Raw genomic sequence first — 22,030 nt, 5'->3', positions numbered from 1 at the left:
TAGGGTATAAAGTGTATGGTATAGAGTGTAGGGTATAAAGTGTAGAGTGTAGTGTATAGAGTGTAGGGTATAGAGTGTAGGGTATAGAGTGTAGGGTATAGAGTGTAGGCTATAGAGTGTAGAGTGTAGGGTGTAGAGTGTAGGGTATAGAGTGTAGGGTATAGAGTGTAGGGTATAGAGTGTGGAGTAGAGAGTGTAGGGTATAGAGTGTAGGGTATAGAATGTAGAGTGTAGAGTGTAGGGTGTAGAGTGCAAAGTGTAGGGTATAGAGTGTAAGGTATAGAGTGTAGTGTATAGAGTGTATGTTATAGAGTGTAGGGTATAGAGTATAGAGTTTAGGGTATAGAGTGTAGTGTATAGAGTGTATGGCATAGAGTGTATGGTATAGAGTGTAGAGTGTAGGGTATAGAGTGTAGGGTATAGAGTGTAGGGTATAGAGTGTAGGGTATAGAGTGTAGAGTGTAGGGTATAGAGTGTAGGGTATAGAGTGTAGGGTATAGAGTGTAGGGTATAGAGTGTAGGGTATAGAGTGTAGGGTGTAGGGATTAGAGTGTAGGGATTAGAGTGTAGGGTGTAGAGTGTAGGGTGTAGAGTGTAGGGTATAGAGTGTAGGGTATAGAGTGTAGGGTATAAAGCGTAGAGTGTAGGGTATAGAGTGTATAGTGTAGGGTATAGAGTGTAGGGTATAGAGTGTAGGGTATAGAGTGTAGGGTATAGGGTATAGAGTGTAGGGTGTAGAGTGTAGGGTGTAGGGTGTAGAGTGTATGGTATAGAGTGTAGGGTATAGAGTGTAGGGATTAGAGTGTAGGGTATAGAGTGTAGGGTATAGAGTGTAGGGTATAGAGTGTAGGGTGTAGAGTGTAGGGTATAGAGTTTAGAGTGTAGGGTATAGAGTGTAGGGTATAGAGTAGAGTGTAGAGTGTAGGGTATAGAGTGTAGAGTGTAGGGGATAGAATGTAGGGTATAGAGTGTAAGGTGTAGAGTGTAGGGTATAGAGTGTATGGTATAGAGTGTGGGGTATAAAGTGTAGAGAGTAGGGTATGGAGTGTAGGGTATAGAGTGTATGGTATAGAGTGTGGGGTATAAAGTGTAGAGTGTAGGGTATAGAGTGTAGGGTATAGAGTGTAGAGTGTAGGGTAAAGAGTGTAGGGCATAGAGTGTAGAGTGTAGGGTAAAGAGTGTAGGGCATAGAGTGTAGGGTATAGAGAGTAGAGTGTAGGGTATAGAGTGTAAGGTATAGAGTGCAGGTTGTAGAGTGTAGGGTATAGAGTGTATGGTATAGAGTGTAGGATATAAAGTGTAGAGTGTAGTGTATAGAGTGTAGGGTATAGAGTGTAGGGTATAGAGTGTAGGGTATAGAGTGTAGGCTATAGAGTGTAGAGTGTAGGGTGTAGAGTGTAGGGTATAGAGTGTAGGGTATAGAGTGTAGGGTATAGAGTGTGGAGTAGAGAGTGTAGGGTATAGAGTGTAGGGTATAGAGTGTAGAGTGTAGGGTAAAGAGTGTAGGGTATAGAGTGTAGGGTATAGAGTGTAGAGTGTAGGGTATAGAGTGTAGGGTATAGAGTGCAGGTTGTAGTGTGTAGGGTATAGAGTGTATGGTATAGAGTGTAGGGTATAAAGTGTAGAGTGTAGTGTATAGAGTGTAGGGTATAGAGTGTAGGGTATAGAGTGTAGGGTAAAGAGTGTAGAGTGTAGGGTACAGAGTGCAGGGTGTAGAGTGTAGGGTATAGAGTGTAGGGTGTAGAGTGTAGGGTATAGAGTGTAGGGTGTAGAGTGTAGGGTGTGAGGAATAGAGTGTAGGGTATAGAGTGTAGGGTATAGAGTGTAGAGTGTAGAGTGTAGGGTGTAGAGTGTAGGGTATAGAGTGTAGGGTATAGAGTGTAGGGTATAGAGTGTAGGGTGTAGAGATTAGAGTGTAGGGATTAGAGTGTAGGGTGTAGAGTGTAGGGTGTAGAGTGTAGGGTATAGAGTGTAGGGTATAGAGTGTAGGGTATAAAGCGTAGAGTGTAGGGTATAGAGTGTATAGTGTAGGGTATAGAGTGTAGGGTATAGAGTGTAGGGTATAGAGTGTAGGGTATAGGGTATAGAGTGTAGGGTGTAGAGTGTAGGGTGTAGGGTGTAGAGTGTATGGTATAGAGTGTAGGGTAAAGAGTGTAGGGATTAGAGTGTAGGGTATAGAGTGTAGGGTATAGAGTGTAGGGTATAGAGTGTAGTGTGTAGAGTGTAGAGTGTAGGGTATAGAGTGTAGAGTTTAGGGTATAGAGTGTAGGGTATAGAGTAGAGTGTAGAGTGTTGGGTATAGAGTGTAGAGTGTAGGGGATAGAATGTAGGGTATAGAGTGTAAGGTGTAGAGTGTAGGGTATAGAGTGTATGGTATAGAGTGTGGGGTATAAAGTGTAGAGTGTAGGGTATGGAGTGTAGGGTATAGAGTGTATGGTATAGAGTGTAGGGTATAATGTGTAGAGTGTAGGGTATAGAGTGTAGAGTGTAGGGTAAAGAGTGTAGGGCATAGAGTGTAGAGTGTAGGGTAAAGAGTGTAGGGAATAGAGTGTAGGGTATAGAGTGTAGAGTGTAGGGTGTAGAGTGTAGGGTATAGAGTGCAGGTTGTAGAGTGTAGGATATAGAGTGTATGGTATAGAGTGTAGGGTATAAAGTGTAGAGTGTAGTGTATAGAGTGTAGGGTATAGAGTGTAGGGTATAGAGTGTAGGGTATAGAGTGTAGGCTATAGAGTGTAGAGTGTAGGGTGTAGAGTGTAGGGTACAGAGTGTAGGGTATAGAGTGTAGGGTATAGAGTGTGGAGTAGAGAGTGTAGGGTATAGAGTGTAGGGTATAGAATGTAGAGTGTAGAGTGTAGGGTGTAGTGTGCAAAGTGTAGGGTATAGAGTGTAAGGTATAGAGTGTAGTGTATAGAGTGTATGTTATAGAGTGTAGGGTATAGAGTATAGAGTTTAGGGTATAGAGTGTAGTGTATAGAGTGTATGGTATAGAGTGTATGGTATAGAGTGTAGGGTATAGAGTGTAGGGTATAGAGTGTAGGGTATAGAGTGTAGAGTGTAGGGTATAGAGTGTAGGGTATAGAGTGTAGGGTATAGAGTGTAGGGTATAGAGTGTAGGGTATAGAGTGTAGGGTATAGAGTATAGCTTATAGAGCGTAGGGTGTAGGGTATAGCGTGTAGGGTATAGAGTGTAGGGTATAGAGTGTAGAGTGTAGGGTATAGAGTGTATGGTATAGAGCTTAGGGTGTAGAGTATAGGGTATAGAGTGTAGAGTTTAGGGTATAGAGTGTGGGGCATAGAGTGTATGGTATACAGTGTAGAGTGTAGGGTATAGAGTGTAGGGTATAGAGTGTAGGGTATAGAGTGTAGAGTGTAGGGTATAGAGTGTAGGGTATAGAGTGTAGGGTGTAGAGTGTAGGGTATAGAGTGTAGAGTGTAGGGCATAGAGTGTAGGGTATAGAGTAGAGTGTAGAGTGTAGGGTATAGAGTGTAGAGTGTAGGGGATAGAATGTAGGGTATAGAGTGTAAGGTGTAGAGTGTAGGGTATAGAGTGTATGGTATAGAGTGTGGGGTATAAAGTGTAGAGAGTAGGGTATGGAGTGTAGGGTATAGAGTGTAGGGTATAGAATGTAGAGTGTAGAGTGTAGGGTGTAGTGTGCAAAGTGTAGGGTATAGAGTGTAAGGTATAGAGTGTAGTGTATAGAGTGTATGTTATAGAGTGTAGGGTATAGAGTATAGAGTTTAGGGTATAGAGTGTAGTGTATAGAGTGTATGGTATAGAGTGTATGGTATAGAGTGTAGGGTATAGAGTGTAGGGTATAGAGTGTAGGGTATAGAGTGTAGAGTGTAGGGTATAGAGTGTAGGGTATAGAGTGTAGGGTATAGAGTGTAGGGTATAGAGTGTAGGGTATAGAGTATAGCTTATAGAGCGTAGGGTGTAGGGTATAGCGTGTAGGGTATAGAGTGTAGGGTATAGAGTGTAGAGTGTAGGGTATAGAGTGTATGGTATAGAGCTTAGGGTGTAGAGTATAGGGTATAGAGTGTAGAGTTTAGGGTATAGAGTGTGGGGCATAGAGTGTATGGTATACAGTGTAGAGTGTAGGGTATAGAGTGTAGGGTATAGAGTGTAGGGTATAGAGTGTAGAGTGTAGGGTATAGAGTGTAGGGTATAGAGTGTAGGGTGTAGAGTGTAGGGTATAGAGTGTAGAGTGTAGGGCATAGAGTGTAGGGTATAGAGTAGAGTGTAGAGTGTAGGGTATAGAGTGTAGAGTGTAGGGGATAGAATGTAGGGTATAGAGTGTAAGGTGTAGAGTGTAGGGTATAGAGTGTATGGTATAGAGTGTGGGGTATAAAGTGTAGAGAGTAGGGTATGGAGTGTAGGGTATAGAGTGTATGGTATAGAGTGTAGGGTATAAAGTGTAGAGTGTAGGGTATAGAGTGTAGGGTATAGAGTGTAGAGTGTAGGGTAAAGAGTGTAGGGCATAGAGTGTAGAGTGTAGGGTAAAGAGTGTAGGGCATAGAGTGTAGGGTATAGAGTGTAGAGTGTAGGGTATAGAGTGTAGGGTATAGAGTGCAGGTTGTAGAGTGTAGGGTATAGAGTGTATGGTATAGAGTGTAGGATATAAAGTGTAGAGTGTAGTGTATAGAGTGTAGGGTATAGAGTGTAGGGTATAGAGTGTAGGGTATAGAGTGTAGGCTATAGAGTGTAGAGTGTAGGGTGTAGAGTGTAGGGTATAGAGTGTAGGGTATAGAGTGTAGGGTATAGAGTGTGGAGTAGAGAGTGTAGGGTATAGAGTGTAGGGTATAGAGTGTAGAGTGTAGGGTAAAGAGTGTAGGGTATAGAGTGTAGGGTATAGAGTGTAGAGTGTAGGGTATAGAGTGTAGGGTATAGAGTGCAGGTTGTAGAGTGTAGGGTATAGAGTGTATGGTATAGAGTGTAGGGTATAAAGTGTAGAGTGTAGTGTATAGAGTGTAGGGTATAGAGTGTAGGGTATAGAGTGTAGGGTAAAGAGTGTAGAGTGTAGGGTACAGAGTGCAGGGTGTAGAGTGTAGGGTATAGAGTGTAGGGTGTAGAGTGTAGGGTATAGAGTGTAGGGTGTAGGGTGTGAGGAATAGAGTGTAGGGTATAGAGTGTAGGGTATAGAGTGTAGAGTGTAGAGTGTAGGGTGTAGAGTGTAGGGTATAGAGTGTAGGGTATAGAGTGTAGGGTATAGAGTGTAGGGTGTAGAGATTAGAGTGTAGGGATTAGAGTGTAGGGTGTAGAGTGTAGGGTGTAGAGTGTAGGGTATAGAGTGTAGGGTATAGAGTGTAGGGTATAAAGCGTAGAGTGTAGGGTATAGAGTGTATAGTGTAGGGTATAGAGTGTAGGGTATAGAGTGTAGGGTATAGAGTGTAGGGTATAGGGTATAGAGTGTAGGGTGTAGAGTGTAGGGTGTAGAGTGTATGGTATAGAGTGTAGGGTAAAGAGTGTAGGGATTAGAGTGTAGGGTATAGAGTGTAGGGTATAGAGTGTAGGGTATAGAGTGTAGTGTGTAGAGTGTAGAGTGTAGGGTATAGAGTGTAGAGTGTAGGGTATAGAGTGTAGGGTATAGAGTAGAGTGTAGAGTGTAGGGTATAGAGTGTAGAGTGTAGGGGATAGAATGTAGGGTATAGAGTGTAAGGTGTAGAGTGTAGGGTATAGAGTGTATGGTATAGAGTGTGGGGTATAAAGTGTAGAGTGTAGGGTATGGAGTGTAGGGTATAGAGTGTATGGTATAGAGTGTAGGGTATAATGTGTAGAGTGTAGGGTATAGAGTGTAGGGTATAGAGTGTAGAGTGTAGGGTAAAGAGTGTAGGGCATAGAGTGTAGAGTGTAGGGTAAAGAGTGTAGGGCATAGAGTGTAGGGTATAGAGTGTAGAGTGTAGGGTATAGAGTGTAGGGTATAGAGTGCAGGTTGTAGAGTGTAGGGTATAGAGTGTATGGTATAGAGTGTAGGGTATAAAGTGTAGAGTGTAGTGTATAGAGTGTAGGGTATAGAGTGTAGGGTATAGAGTGTAGGGTATAGAGTGTAGGCTATAGAGTGTAGAGTGTAGGGTGTAGAGTGTAGGGTATAGAGTGTAGGGTATAGAGTGTAGGGTATAGAGTGTGGAGTAGAGAGTGTAGGGTATAGAGTGTAGGGTATAGAATGTAGAGTGTAGAGTGTAGGGTGTAGAGTGCAAAGTGTAGGGTATAGAGTGTAAGGTATAGAGTGTAGTGTATAGAGTGTATGTTATAGAGTGTAGGGTATAGAGTATAGAGTTTAGGGTATAGAGTGTAGTGTATAGAGTGTATGGCATAGAGTGTATGGTATAGAGTGTAGAGTGTAGGGTATAGAGTGTAGGGTATAGAGTGTAGGGTATAGAGTGTAGGGTATAGAGTGTAGAGTGTAGGGTATAGAGTGTAGGGTATAGAGTGTAGGGTATAGACTGTAGGGTATAGAGTGTAGGGTATAGAGTATAGCTTATAGAGCGTAGGGTGTAGGGTATAGCGTGTAGGGTATAGAGTGTAGGGTATAGAGTGTAGAGTGTAGGGTATAGAGTGTATGGTATAGAGCTTAGGGTGTAGAGTATAGGGTATAGAATGTAGAGTTTAGGGTATAGAGTGTGGGGCATAGAGTGTATGGTATACAGTGTAGAGTGTAGGGTATAGAGTGTAGGGTATAGAGTGTAGGGTATAGAGTGTAGAGTGTAGGGTATAGAGTGTAGGGTATAGAGTGCAGGTTGTAGAGTGTAGGGTATAGAGTGTAGGGTATAGAGTGTAGGGTATAAAGTGTAGAGTGTAGGGTATAGAGTGTATAGTGTAGGGTATAGAGTGTAGGGTATAGAGTGTAGGGTATAGAGTGTATAGTGTAGGGTATAGAGTATATGCTATAGAGTGTATGGTGTAGAGTGTATGGTATAGAGTGTAGGGTGTAGAGTGTATGGTATAGAGTGTAGGGTATAGAGTGTAGGGTATAGAGTGTAGGGTATAGAGTGTAGGGTATAGAGTGTATGTTATAGAGTGTAGGGTATAGAGTGTAGAGTGTAGGGTATAGAGTTTAGAGTGTAGGGTATAGAGTGTAGGGTATAGAGTGTAAGGTATATAGTGTAGAGTGTAGGGTATAGAGTGTAGGGTATAGAGTGTAGGGTATAGAGTGTAGGGTAAAGAGCGTAGAGTGTAGGGTACAGAGTGCAGGGTGTAGAGTGTAGGGTATAGAGTGTAGAGTGTAGGGTGTAGAGTGTAGGGTGTAGAGTGTAGGGTGTAGGGTATAGAGTGTAGGGTATAGAGTGTAGGGTATAGAGTGTAGGGTGTAGAGTGTAGGGTGTAGAATGTAGGGTATAGAGTGTAGGGTATAGAGTGTAGGTTATAGAGTGTAGGGTGTAGGGTATAGAGTGTAGGGTATAGAGTGTAGGGTATAGAGTGTAGGGTGTAGAGTGTAGGGTGTAGAGTGTAGGGTATAGAGTGTAGGGTATAGAGTGTAGGTTATAGAGTGTAGGGTGTAGGGATTAGAGTGTAGGGATTAGAGTGTAGGGTGTAGAGTGTAGGGTGTAGAGTGTAGGGTATAGAGTGTAGGGTATAGAGTGTAGGGTATAGAGTGTAGAGTGTAGGGATTAGAGTGTAGGGATTAGAATGTAGGGTATAGAGTGTAGGGTATAGAGTGTAGAGTGTAGGGTATAGAGTGTAGGGTATAGATTGTAGGGTATAGAGTGTAGGGTATAGAGTGTAGGGAATAGAGTGTAGAGTGTAGGGTGTAGAATGTAAAGTGTAGGGTATAGAGTGTAAGGTATAGAGTGTAGTGTATAGAGTGTATGTTATAGAGTGTAGGGTATAGAGTGTAGAGTGTAGGGTATAGAGTGTAGGGTATAGAGTGTAGGGTATAGAGTGTAGGGTATAGAGTGTAGGGTGTAGGGTATAGAGTGTAGGGTATAGAGTGCACGTTGTAGAGTGTAGGGTATAGAGTGCAGGGTATAGAGAGTAGGGTATAAAGTGTAGAGTGTAGGGTATAGAGTGTATAGTGTAGGGTATAGAGTGTAGGGTATAGAGTGTAGGGTATAGAGTGTACAGTGTAGGGTATAGAGTGTATGCTATAGAGTGTATGGTGTAGAGTGTATGGTATATCGTGTAGGGTATAGAGTGTAGAGTGTAGGGTATAGAGTGTAGGGTATAGAGTGTAGGGTATAGAGTGTAGGGTATAGAGTGCATGTTATAGAGTGTAGGGTATAAAGTGTAGAGTGTAGAGTGTAGGGTATAGAGTTTAGAGTGTAGGGTATAGAGTGTAGGGTATAGAGTGTAGGGTATAGAGTGTAGGGTGTAGAATGTAGGGTATAGAGTGTAGGGTATAGAGTGTAGGGTATAGAGTGTATCGTATAGAGTGTAAGGTAGAGTGTAGGGTATAGAGTGTAGGGTATAGAGTGTATGGTATAGAGTGTATGGTATAGAGTGTAGGGTATAGAGTGTATGGTATAGAGTGTAGGGTATAGAGTGTAGAGTGTAGGGAATAGAGTGTAGGGTATAGAGTGTAGGGTATAGAGTGTAGGCTATAGAGTGTAGGGTATAGAGTGTAGAGTGTAGGGTATAGAGTGTAGGGTGTAGAGTGTAGGGTATAGAGTGTTGGGTGTAGAGTGCAGGGTGTAGAGTGCAGGGTGTAGAGTGCAGGGTATAGAGTGTAGGGTATAGAGTGTAGGGTATAAAGTGTAGAGTGTAGGGTATAGAGTGTAGGGTATAGAGTGTAGGGTGTAGAGTGTATGGTATAGAGTGTAGGGTATAGAGTGTAGGGTATAGAGTGTAGAGTGTAGGGTATAGAGTGTAGGGTATAGAGCTTAGGGTGTAGAGTGTAGGATATAGAGTGTAGAGTTTAGGGTATAGAGTGTGGGGCATAGAGTGTATGGTATACAGTGTAGAGTGTAGAGTGTAGGGTATAGAGTGTATAGTGTAGGGTATAGAGTGTAGGGTGTAGAGTGTAGGGTGTAGAGTGTAGGGTGTAGAGTGTAGGGTGTAGAGTGTAGGGTGTAGAGTGTATGGTATAGAGTGTAGGGTATAGAGTGTAGAGTGTAGGGTATAGAGTGTAGGGTATAGAGTGTAGGGTATAGAGTGTAGGGTGTAGAGTGTAGGGTATAGAGTGTAGAGTTTAGGGTAGAGAGTGTGGGGCATAGAGTGTATGGTATACAGTGTAGAGTGTAGGGTATAGAGTGTATAGTGTAGGGTATAGAGTGTAGGGTATAAAGTGTAGAGTGTAGGGTATAGAGTGTATGGTATAGAGTGTAGGGTATAACGTGTAGAGTGTAGGGTATAGAGTGTAGGGTATAGAGTGTAGGGTATAGAGTGTAGGGTGTAGAGTGTAGGGTGTAGAGTGTAGGGTATAGAGTGTAGGGTATAGAGTGTAGGTTATAGAGTGTAGGGTGTAGGGATTAGAGTGTAGGGTATAGAGTGTAGGGTGTAGAGTGTAGGGTGTAGAGTGTAGGGTATAGAGTGTAGGGTATAGAGTGTAGGGTATAGAGTGTAGAGTGTAGGGATTAGAGTGTAGGGATTAGAATGTAGGGTATAGAGTGTAGGGTATAGAGTGTAGGGTATAGAGTGTAGGGTATAGAGTGTAGGGTATAGAGTGTAGGGTATAGAGTGTAGGGAATAGAGTGTAGAGTGTAGGGTGTAGAATGTAAAGTGTAGGGTATAGAGTGTAGTGTATAGAGTGTATGTCATAGAGTGTAGGGTATAGAGTGTAGAGTGTAGGGTATAGAGTGTAGGGTATAGAGTGTAGGGTATAGAGTGTAGGGTATAGAGTGTAGGGTATAGAGTGTAGGGTATAGAGTGCACATTGTAGAGTGTAGGGTATAGAGTGTAGGGTATAGAGAGTAGGGTATAAAGTGTAGAGTGTAGGGTATAGAGTGTATAGTGTAGGGTATAGAGTGTAGGGTATAGAGTGTAGGGTATAGAGTGTAGAGTGTAGGGTATAGAGTGTATGCTATAGAGTGTATGGTGTACAGTGTATGGTATAGAGTGTAGGGTATAGAGTGTAGAGTGTAGGGTATAGAGTGTAGGGTATAGAGTGTAGGGTATAGAGTGTAGGGTATAGAATGCATGTTATAGAGTGTAGGGTATAAAGTGTAGAGTTTAGAGTGTAGGGTATAGAGTTTAGAGTGTAGGGTATAGAGTGTAGGGTATAGAGTGTAGGGTATAGAGTGTAGGGTGTAGAGTGTAGGGTATAGAGTGTAGGGTATAGAGTGTAGGGTATAGCGTGTATGGTATAGAGTGTAGGGTATAGAGTGTGGGGTATAGAGTGTAGGGTATAGAATGTATGGTATAGAGTGTATGGTATAGAGTGTAGGGTATAGAGTGTATGGTATAGAGTGTAGGGTATAGAGTGTAGAGTGTAGGGTATAGAGTGTAGGGTATAGAGTGTAGGGTATAGAGTGTAGAGTGTAGGGTATAGAGTGTAGGGTGTAGAGTGTAGGGTATAGAGTGTTGGGTGTAGAGTGCAGGGTGTAGAGTGCAGGGTGTAGAGTGCAGGGTATAGAGTGTAGGGTATAGAGTGTAGGGTATAAAGTGTAGAGTGTAGGGTATATAGTGTAGGGTATAGAGTGTAGGGTGTAGAGTGTATGGTATAGAGTGTAGGGTATAGAGTGTAGGGTATAGAGTGTAGAGTGTAGGGTATAGAGTGAAGGGTATAGAGCTTAGGGTGTAGAGTGTAGGATATAGAGTGTAGAGTTTAGGGTATAGAGTGTGGGGCATAGAGTGTATGGTATACAGTGTAGAGTGTAGAGTGTAGGGTATAGAGTGTATAGTGTAGGGTATAGAGTGTAGGGTATAGAGTGTAGGGTGTAGAGTGTAGGGTGTAGAGTGTAGGGTGTAGAGTGTAGGGTGTAGAGTGTAGGGTGTAGAGTGTATGGTATAGAGTGTAGGGTATAGAGTGTAGAGTGTAGGGTATAGAGTGTAGGGTATAGAGTGTAGGGTATAGAGTGTAGGGTATAGAGTGTAGGGTGTAGAGTGTAGGGTATAGAGTGTAGAGTTTAGGGTAGAGAGTGTGGGGCATAGAGTGTATGGTATACAGTGTAGAGTGTAGGGTATAGAGTGTATAGTGTAGGGTATAGAGTGTAGGGTATAGAGTGTATGGTATAGAGTGTAGGGTATAAAGTGTAGAGTGTAGGGTATAGAGTGTATGGTATAGAGTGTAGGGTATAACGTGTAGAGTGTAGGGTATAGAGTGTAGGGTATAGAGTGTAGGTTATAGAGTGTAGGGTATAGAGTGTAGGGTAAAGAGTGTAAAGTGTAGGGTACAGAGTGCAGGGTGTAGAGTGTAGGGTATAGAGTGTAGAGTGTAGAGTGTAGGGTGTAGAGTGTAGGGTATAGAGTGTAGGGTATAGAGTGTAGGGTATAGAGTGTAGGGTATAAAGTGTAGGGTGTAGGGTATAGAGTGTAGGGTATAAAGTGCAGGTTGTAGAGTGTAGGGTATAGAGTGTATGGTATAGGGTGTAGGGTATAGAGTGTAGGGTATAGAGTGTAGGGTATAGAGTGTAGAGTATAGAGTGTAGGCTATAGAGTGTAGAGTATATAGTGTAGAGTGTAGGGTATAGAGTGTAGGGTATAGAGTGTAGGGTATAGAGTGTGGAGTATAGAGTGTAGGGTATAGAATGTAGAGTGTAGAGTGTAGGGTGTAGAGTGCAAAGTGTAGGGTATAGAGTGTAAGATATAGAGTGTAGTGTATAGAGTGTATGTTATAGAGTGTAGGGTATAGAGTGTAGAGTTTAGGGTATAGAGTGTAGTGTATAGATTGTATGGTATAGAGTGTATGGTATAGAGTGTAGAGTGTAGGGTATAGAGTGTAGGGTATAGAGTGTAGGGTATAGAGTGTAGGGTGTAGAGTGTAGGGTGTAGAGTGTAGGGTATAGAGTGTAGGTTATAGAGTGTAGCGTATAGAGCGTAGGGTGTAGGGTATAGAGTGTAGGGTATAGAGTGTAGGGTATAGAGTGTAGGGTATAGAGTGTATGGTATAGAGCTTAGGGTGTAGAGTGTAGGGTATAGAATGTAGAGTTTAGGGTAGAGAGTGTGGGGCATAGAGTGTATGGTATACAGTGTAGAGTGTAGGGTATAGAGTGTATAGTGTAGGGTATAGAGTGTAGGGTATAGAGTGTATGGTATAGAGTGTAGGGTATAAAGTGTAGAGTGTAGGGTATAGAGTGTATGGTATAGAGTGTAGAATATAAAGTGTAGAGTGTAGGGTATAGAGTGTAGGGTATAGAGTGTAGGCTATAGAGTGTAGAGTTTAGAGTGTAGGGTATAGAATGTAGAGTGTAGGGTGTAGAGTGTAAAGTGTAGGGTATAGAGTGTAGGATATAGAGTGTAGAGTGTAGGGTATAGAGTGTAGGGTATACAGTGTATGGTATAGAGTGTAGGGTATAGAGTGTAGGGTAAAGAGTGTAGGGTATAGAGTGTAGGGTATAGAGTGTAGGGTATAGATTGTAGGTTATAGGGTATAGGGTATAGAGTGTATGGTGTAGAGTGTAGGGTATAGAGTGTAGGGTGTAGGGTGTAGAGTGTGGGGTGTAGAGTGGTGTAGAGTGTAGGATGTAGAGTGTATGGTATAGAGTGTAGGGTATAGAGTATAGCGTGTATGGTATAGAGTGTAGTGTATAGAGTGTAGGGTATAGGGTATAGAGTGTAGGGTATAGAGTGTAGGGTATAGATTTTAGAGTGTAGGGTATAGAGTGTAAGGTATAGAGTGTAGGGTGTGGAGTGTAGGGTATAGAGTGTAGGGTATAGAGTGTATGGTATAGAGTGTAGGGTATAGAGTGTATGGTATAGAGTGTAGAGTGGGGTATAGAGTGTATTTTATAGAGTGTAGGGTATAGAGTGTAGGGTACAGAGTGTAGAGTGTAGGGTATAGAGTGTAGGGTATAGAGTGTAGAGTGTAGGGTATAGAGTGTAGGGTATAGAGTGTAGGGTATAGAGTGTAGGGATTAGAGTGTAGGGATTAGAGTGTAGGGTATAGAGTGTAGAGTGTAGGGTATAGAGTGTAGGGATTAGAGTGTAGGGATTAGAGTCTAGGGATTAGAGTGTAGGGATTAGAGTGTAGGGTATAGAGTGTAGGGTATAGAGTGTAGGGTATAGAGTGTAGGGTATAGTGTGTATGGTATAGAGTGTAGGGTATAAAGTGTAGAGTGTATGGTATAGAGTGTAGGGTAAAGAGTGTAAAGTGTAGGGTATAGAGTGTATGGTATAGAGTGTAGGGTGTAGAGTGTATGGTATAGAGTGTAGGGTATAGAGTGTAGAGTGTAGGGTATAGAGTGTAGGGTATAGAGTGTAGGGTATAGAGTGTAGGGTATAGAGTGTAGGGTATAGAGTGTAGGGTACAGAGTGTAGAGTGTAGGGTATAGAGTGTAGGGTACAGAGTGCAGGGTGTAGAGTGTAGGGTATAGAGTATATAGTGTAGGGTATAGAGTGTAGGGTATAGAGTGTAGGGTGTAAAGTGTAGGGTGTAGAGTGTAGGGTGTAGAGTGTAGGGTGTAGAGTGTAGGGTATAGAGTGTAGGGTATAGAGTGTAGGGTATAGAGTGTAGGGTATAGAGTGTAGAGTGTAGGGTATAGAGTGTAGGGTATAGAGTGTAGGGTATAGAGTGTAGGGTATAGAGTGTATGGTGTAGAGTGTAGGGTATAGAATGTAGAGTTTAGGGTAGAGAGTGTGGGGCATAGAGTGTATGGTATACAGTGTAGAGTGTAGGGTATAGAGTGTATAGTGTAGGGTATAGAGTGTAGGGTATAGAGTGTATGGTATAGAGTGTAGGGTATAAAGTGTAGAGTGTAGGGTATAGAGTGTATGGTATAGAGTGTAGGGTATAAAGTGTAGAGTGTAGGGTATAGAGTGTAGTGTATAGATTGTAGGGTAAAGAGTGTAGAGTGTAGGGTACAGAGTGCAGGGTGTAGAGTGTAGGGTATAGAGTGTAGAGTGTAGAGTGTAGGGTGTAGAGTGTAGGGTATAGAGTGTAGGGTATAGAGTGTAGGGTATAGAGTGTAGGGTATAAAGTGTAGGGTGTAGGGTATAGAGTGTAGGGTATAGAGTGCAGGTTGTAGAGTGTAGGGTATAGAGTGTATGGTATAGGGTGTAGGGTATAAAGTGTAGGGTATAGAGTGTAGGGTATAGAGTGTAGGGTATAGAATGTAGGGTATAGAGTGTAGGGTATAGAGTGTAGGCTATAGAGTGTAGAGTATATAGTGTAAAGTGTAGGGTATAGAGTGTAGGGTATAGAGTGTAGGGTATAGAGTGTAGGGTGTAGGGATTAGAGTGTAGGGTACAGAGTGTAGGGTATAGAATGTAGGGTATAGAGTGTAGGGTAAAGAGTGTAGAGTGTAGGGTACAGAGTGCAGGGTGTAGAGTGTAGGGAATAGAGTGTAGAGTGTAGGGTGTAGGGTGTAGAGTGTAGGGTGTAGAGTGTAGGGTGTAGGGTATAGAGTGTAGGGTATAGAGTGTAGGGTATAGAGTGTAGGGTGTAGGGATTAGAGTGTAGGGATTAGAGTGTAGGGATTAGAGTGTAGGGTGTAGAGTGTAGGGTGTAGAGTGTAGGGTATAGAGTGTAGGGTATAGAGTGTAGGGTATAGAGTGTAGAGTGTAGGGATTAGAGTGCAGGGTATAGAGTGTAGGGTATAGAGTAGAGTGTAGAGTGTAGGCTATAGAGTGTAGACTATGGAGTGTAGGGTATAGAGTGTAGGATATAGAGTGTATGGTATATAGTGTAGGGTATAGAGTGTAAGGTGTAGAGTATAGAGTGTTGGGTATAGAGTGCAGGTTGTAGAGTGTAGGGTATAGACTGTAGGGTATAGAGAGTAGGGTATAAAGTGTAGAGTGTAGGGTATAGAGTGTAGAGTGTAGGGTATAGAGTGTATGCTATAGCGTGTATGGTGTAGAGTGTATGGTATAGAGTGTAGGGTATAGAGTGTAGAGTGTATGGTATAGAGTGTATGGTATAGAGTGTAGGGTATAGAGTGTAGGGTATAGAGTGTAGGGTATAGAGTGTAGGGTATAGAGTGTATGTTATAGAGTGTAGGGTATAGAGTGTAGAGTGTAGGGTATAGAGTTTACAGTGTAGGGTATAGAGTGTAGGGTATAGAGTGTAAGGTATAGAGTGTAGGGTGTAGAGTGTAGGGTATAGAGTGTAGGGTATAGAGTGTATGGTATAGAGTGTATGGTATAGAGTGTAGGGTATAGAGTGTATGGTATAGAGTGTAGGGTATAGAGTGTAGAGTGTAGGGATTAGAGTGTAGGGTGTAGAGTGTATGGTATAGAGTGTAGAGTGTAAGTTATCGAGTGTAGGGTATAGAGTGTAGGGTGTAGAGTGTAGGGTATAGAGTGTTGGGTGTAGAGTGCAGGGTGTAGAGTGCAGGGTATAGAGTGTAGGATATAGAGTGTAGAGTGTAGGGTATAGAGTGTAGGGTGTAGGGTATAGAGTGTAGAGTGTAGGGTATAGAGTGTAGGGTATAGAGTGTAGGGTATAGAGTGTAGGGTAAAGAGTGTAGAGTGTAGGGTACAGAGTGCAGGGTGTAGAGTGTAGGGTATAGAGTGTAGAGTGTAGGGTGTAGAGTGTAGGGTGTAGAGTGTAGGGTATAGAGTGTAGAGTGTAGGGTGTAGAGTGTAGGGTGTAGGGTATAGAGTGTAGGGTATAGAGTGTAGGGTATAGAGTGTAGGGTATAGGGTGTAGGGATTAGAGTGTAGGGATTAGAGTGTAGGGATTAGAGTGTAGGGTGTAGAGTGTAGGGTATAGAGTGTAGGGTATAGAGTGTAGGGTATAGAGTGCAGGTTGTAGAGTGTAGGGTATAGAGTGTAGGGTAAAGAGTGTAGAGTGTAGGGTACAGAGTGCAGGGTGTAGAGTGTAGGGTATAGAGTGTAGGGTGTAGGGTGTAGAGTGTAGGGTATAGAGTGTAGAGTGTAGGGTGTAGAGTGTAGGGTGTAGGGTATAGAGTGTAGGGTATAGAGTGTAGGGAATAGAGTGTAGAGTGTAGGGATTGGAGTGTAGGGTATAGAGTGTAGGCTATAGAGTGTAGGGTGTAGAGTGTAGGGTATAGAGTGTAGGGTATAGAGTGTAGGGTATAGAGTGTACGTTATAGAGTGTAGGGTATAGAGTGTAGAGTGTAGGGTATAGAGTTTAGAGTGTAGGGTATAGAGTGTAGGGTATAGAGTGTAAGGTATAGAGTGTAGAGTGTAGGGTATAGAGTGTAGGGTATAGAGTGTAGGGTATAGAGTGTAGGGTGTAGAGTGTAGGATGTAGGGTATAGAGTGTAGGGTATAGAGTGTAGGGTATAGAGTGTAGAGTGTAGAGTGTAGGGTGTAGATTGTAGGGTATAGAGTGTAGGGATTAGAGTGTAGGGTGTAGAGTGTAGGGTGTAGTGTGTAGGGTATAGAGTATAGGGTATAGAGTGTAGGGTATAAAGCGTAGAGTGTAGGGTATAGAGTGTATAGTGTAGGGTATAGAGTGTAGGGTATAGAGTGTAGGGTATAGAGTCTAGGGTATAGGGTATAGAGTGTAGGGTGTAGAGTGTAGGGTGTAGGTTGTAGAGTGTATGGTATAAAGTGTAGGGTATAGAGTGTAGGGATTAGAGTGTAGGGTATAGAGTGTAGGGTATAGAGTGTAGGGTATAGAGTGTAGGGTGTAGAGTGTAGAGTGTAGGGTATAGAGTGTAGAGTGTAGGGTATAGAGTGTAGGGTATAGAGTAGAGTGTAGAGTGTAGGGTATAGAGTGTAGAGTGTAGCGGATAGAATGTAGGGTATAGAGTGTAAGGTGTAGAGTGTAGGGTATAGAGTGTATGGTATAGAGTGTGGGGTATAAAGTGTAGAGTTTAGGGTATGGAGTGTAGGGTATAGAGTGTAGGGTGTAAAGTGTAGGGTGTAGAGTGTAGGGTGTAGAGTGTAGGGTGTAGAGTGTAGGGTATAGAGTGTAGGGTATAGAGTGTAGGGTATAGAGTGTAGGGTATAGAGTGTAGAGTGTAGGGTATAGAGTGTAGGGTATAGAGTGTAGGGTTTAGAGTGTAGGGTATAGAGTGTATGGTGTAGAGTGTAGGGTATAGAATGTAGAGTTTAGGGTAGAGAGTGTGGGGCATAGAGTGTATGGTATACAGTGTAGAGTGTAGGGTATAGAGTGTATAGTGTAGGGTATAGAGTGTAGGGTATAGAGTGTATGGTATAGAGTGTAGGGTATAAAGTGTAGAGTGTAGGGTATAGAGTGTATGGTATAGAGTGTAGGGTATAAAGTGTAGAGTGTAGGGTATAGAGTGTAGGGTATAGAGTGTATGGTATAGAGTGTAGGGTATAGATTGTAGGGTAAAGAGTGTAGAGTGTAGGGTACAGAGTGCAGGGTGTAGAGTGTAGGGTATAGAGTGTAGAGTGTAGAGTGTAGGGTGTAGAGTGTAGGGTATAGAGTGTAGGGTATAGAGTGTAGGGTATAGAGTGTAGGGTATAAAGTGTAGGGTGTAGGGTATAGAGTGTAGGGTATAGAGTGCAGGTTGTAGAGTGTAGGGTATAGAGTGTATGGTATAGGGTGTAGGGTATAAAGTGTAGGGTATAGAGTGTAGGGTATAGAGTGTAGGGTATAGAATGTAGGGTATAGAGTGTAGGGTATAGAGTGTAGGCTATAGAGTGTAGAGTATATAGTGTAAAGTGTAGGGTATAGAGTGTAGGGTATAGAGTGTAGGGTATAGAGTGTAGGGTGTAGGGAATAGAGTGTAGGGTACAGAGTGTAGGGTATAGAATGTAGGGTATAGAGTGTAGGGTAAAGAGTGTAGAGTGTAGGGTACAGAGTGCAGGGTGTAGAGTGTAGGGTGTAGAGTGTAGGGTGTAGAGTGTAGGGTGTAGAGTGTAGGGTGTAGGGTATAGAGTGTAGGGTATAGAGTGTAGGGTATAGAGTGTAGGGTGTAGGGATTAGAGTGTAGGGATTAGAGTGTAGGGATTAGAGTGTAGGGTGTAGAGTGTAGGGTGTAGAGTGTAGGGTATAGAGTGTAGGGTATAGAGTGTAGGGTATAGAGTGTAGAGTGTAGGGATTAGAGTGCAGGGTATAGAGTGTAGGGTATAGAGTAGAGTGTAGAGTGTAGGCTATAGAGTGTAGACTATGGAGTGTAGGGTATAGAGTGTAGGATATAGAGTGTAGGGTATATAGTGTAGGGTATAGAGTGTAAGGTGTAGGGTATAGAGTGTAGGGTATAGAGTGCAGGTTGTAGAGTGTAGGGTATAGAGTGTAGGGTATAGAGAGTAGGGTATAAAGTGTAGAGTGTAGGGTATAGAGTGTAGAGTGTAGGGTATAGAGTGTATGCTATAGCGTGTATGGTGTAGAGTGTATGGTATAGAGTGTAGGGTATAGAGTGAAGAGTGTATGGTATAGAGTGTATGGTATAGAGTGTAGGGTATAGAGTGTAGGGTATAGAGTGTAGGGTATAGAGTGTAGGGTATAGAGTGTATGTTATAGAGTGTAGGGTATAGAGTGTAGAGTGTAGGGTATAGAGTTTACAGTGTAGGGTATAGAGTGTAGGGTATAGAGTGTAAGGTATAGAGTGTAGGGTGTAGAGTGTAGGGTATAGAGTGTAGGGTATAGAGTGTATGGTATAGAGTGTATGGTATAGAGTGTAGGGTATAGAGTGTATGGTATAGAGTGTAGGGTATAGAGTGTAGAGTGTAGGGATTAGAGTGTAGGGTGTAGAGTGTATGGTATAGAGTGTAGAGTGTAAGTTATCGAGTGTAGGGTATAGAGTGTAGGGTGTAGAGTGTAGGGTATAGAGTGTTGGGTGTAGAGTGCAGGGTGTAGAGTGCAGGGTATAGAGTGTAGGATATAGAGTGTAGAGTGTAGGGTATAGAGTGTAGGGTGTAGGGTATAGAGTGTAGAGTGTAGGGTATAGAGTGTAGGGTATAGAGTGTAGGGTATAGAGTGTAGGGAATAGAGTGTAGAGTGTAAGGTGTAGAGTGTAGGGTATAGAGTGTAGGGTATATACTGTAGGGTATAGAGTGTAGGCTATAGAGTGTAGGGTATAGAGTGTAAAGTGTAGGGTATAGAGTATAGGGTATAGAGTGTAGGGTTTAGAGTGTTGGGTGTAGAGTGCAGGGTGTAGAGTGCAGGGTATAGAGTGTAGGGTATAGAGTGTAGGGTATAAAGTGTAGAGTGTAGGGTATAGAGTGTATAGTGTAGGGTATAGAGTGTAGGGTATAGAGTGTAGGGTATAGAGTGTAGGGTATAGGGTATAGAGTGTAGGGTGTAGGGTGTAGAGTGTAGGGTGTTGAGTGTAGGGTATAGAGTGTAGGGTATAGAGTGTAGGGTGTAGGGTATAGAGTGTAGGGGATAGAGTGTAGGGTATAGAGTGTAGAGTGTATGGTATAGAGTGTAGAGTGTAGGGTATAGAGTGTAGGGTATAGACTGTAGGGTATAGAGTGTGGCGTAAAGAGTGTAGGGTATAGAGTGTAGAGTGTAGGGTATAGAGTGTACGGTATGGAGTGTAGGGTATAGAGTGTAGGGTATAGAGTGTAGAGTGTAGGGTATAGAATGTAGGGTATAGAGTGTAGGGTATAGAGTGTAGGGAATAGAGTGTAGAGTGTAAGGTATAGAGTGTAGAGTGTAGGGTATAGACGGTAGGGTGTAGAGTGTAGGGAGTAGAGTGTAGGGTATAGAGTGTAGAGTGTAGGGTATAGAGTGCAGGGTATAGAGTGTAGGGTGTAGAGTGTAGGCTATAGAGTGTAGGGTATAGATTGCAGGTTGTAGAGTGCAGGTTGTAGAGTGTAGGGTATAGAGTGTAGGGTATAGAGTGTAGGGTATAGAGTGTAGGGTATAGAGTGTAGGGTATAAAGCGTAGAGTGTAGGGTATAGAGTGTAGGGTATAGATTGCAGGTTGTAGAGTGCAGGTTGTAGAGTGTAGGGTATAGAGTGTAGGGTATAGAGTGTAGGGTATAGAGTGTAGGGTATAGAGTGTAGGGTATAAAGTGTAGAGTGTAGGGTATAGAGTGTATAGTGTAGGGTATAGAGTGTAGGGTATAGAGTGTAGGGTATAGAGTGTATAGTGTAGGGTATAGAGTGTATGCTATAGAGTGTATGGTGTAGAGTGTATGGTATAGAGTGTAGGGTGTAGAGTGTATGGTATAGAGTGTAGGGTGTAGAGTGTAGGGTATAGAGTGTAGGGTATAGAGTGTATGTTATAGAGTGTAGGGTATAGAGTGTAGAGTGTAGGGTATAGAGTTTAGAGTGTAGGGTATAGAGTGTAGGGTATAGAGTGTAGTGTATAGAGTGTAGGGTAAAGAGTGTAGAGTGTAGGGTACAGAGTGCAGGGTGTAGAGTGTAGGGTATAGAGTGTAGAGTGTAGGGTGTAGAGTGTAGGGTGTAGAGTGTAGGGTATAGAGTGTAGAGTGTAGGGTGTAGAGTGTAGGGTGTAGGGTATAGAGTGTAGGGTATAGAGTGTAGGGTATAGAGTGTAGGGTATAGGGTGTAGGGATTAGAGTGTAGGGATTAGAGTGTAGGGATTAGAGTGTAGGGTGTAGAGTGTAGGGTATAGAGTGTAGGGTATAGAGTGTAGGGTATAGAGTGTAGGGTATAGAGTGCAGGTTGTAGAGTGTAGGGTATAGAGTGTAGGGTAAAGAGTGTAGAGTGTAGGGTACAGAGTGCAGGGTGTAGAGTGTAGGGTATAGAGTGTAGGGTGTAGGGTGTAGAGTGTAGGGTATAGAGTGTAGAGTGTAGGGTGTAGAGTGTAGGGTGTAGGGTATAGAGTGTAGGGTATAGAGTGTAGGGTATAGAGTGTAGAGTGTAGGGATTGGAGTGTAGGGTATAGAGTGTAGGCTATAGAGTGTAGGGTGTAGAGTGTAGGGTATAGAGTGTAGGGTATAGAGTGTAGGGTATAGAGTGTACGTTATAGAGTGTAGGGTATAGAGTGTAGAGTGTAGGGTATAGAGTTTAGAGTGTAGGGTATAGAGTGTAGGGTATAGAGTGTAAGGTATAGAGTGTAGAGTGTAGGGTATAGAGTGTAGGGTATAGAGTGTAGGGTATAGAGTGTAGGGTGTAGAGTGTAGGGTGTAGGGTATAGAGTGTAGGGTATAGAGTGTAGGGTATAGAGTGTAGAGTGTAGAGTGTAGGGTGTAGATTGTAGGGTATAGAGTGTAGGGTATAGAGTGTAGGGTATAGAGTGTAGGGTGTAGGGATTAGAGTGTAGGGATTAGAGTGTAGGGTGTAGAGTGTAGGGTGTAGTGTGTAGGGTATAGAGTATAGGGTATAGAGTGTAGGGTATAGAGTGTAGGGTATAAAGCGTAGAGTGTAGGGTATAGAGTGTATAGTGTAGGGTATAGAGTGTAGGGTATAGAGTGTAGGGTATAGAGTCTAGGGTATAGGGTATAGAGTGTAGGGTGTAGAGTGTAGGGTGTAGGGTGTAGAGTGTATGGTATAAAGTGTAGGGTATAGAGTGTAGGGATTAGAGTGTAGGGTATAGAGTGTAGGGTATAGAGTGTAGGGTATAGAGTGTAGGGTGTAGAGTGTAGAGTGTAGGGTATAGAGTGTAGAGTGTTTGGTATAGAGTGTAGGGTATAGAGTAGAGTGTAGAGTGTAGGGTATAGAGTGTAGAGTGTAGCGGATAGAATGTAGGGTATAGAGTGTAAGGTGTAGAGTGTAGGGTATAGAGTGTATGGTATAGAGTGTGGGGTATAAAGTGTAGAGTTTAGGGTATGGAGTGTAGGGTATAGAGTGTATGGTATAGAGTGTAGGGTATAAAGTGTAGAGTGTAGGGTATAGAGTGTAGGGTATAGAGTGTAGAGTGTAGGGTAAGGAGTGTAGGGTATAGAGTGTAGGGTATAGAGTGCAGAGTGTAGGGTATAGAGTGTAGAGTATAGAGTGCAGGTTGTAGAGTGTAGGGTATAGAGTGTATGGTATGGAGTGTAGGGTATAAAGTGTAGAGTGTAGTGTATAGAGTGTAGGGTATAGAGTGTAGGGTATAGAGTGTAGGGTAAAGAGTGTAGAGTGTAGGGTACAGAGTGCAGGGTGTAGAGTGTAGGGTATAGAGTGTAGGGTGTAGAGTGTAGGGTATAGAGTGTAGGGTGTAGAGT

Source organism: Ranitomeya imitator, chromosome 4 (genome assembly GCF_032444005.1).
Source record: "Ranitomeya imitator isolate aRanImi1 chromosome 4, aRanImi1.pri, whole genome shotgun sequence".
NCBI lineage: Eukaryota > Metazoa > Chordata > Amphibia > Anura > Dendrobatidae > Ranitomeya > Ranitomeya imitator.
The sequence above is the reverse complement of the archived record's forward strand: the minus strand, read 5'-3'. Positions refer to the sequence as shown.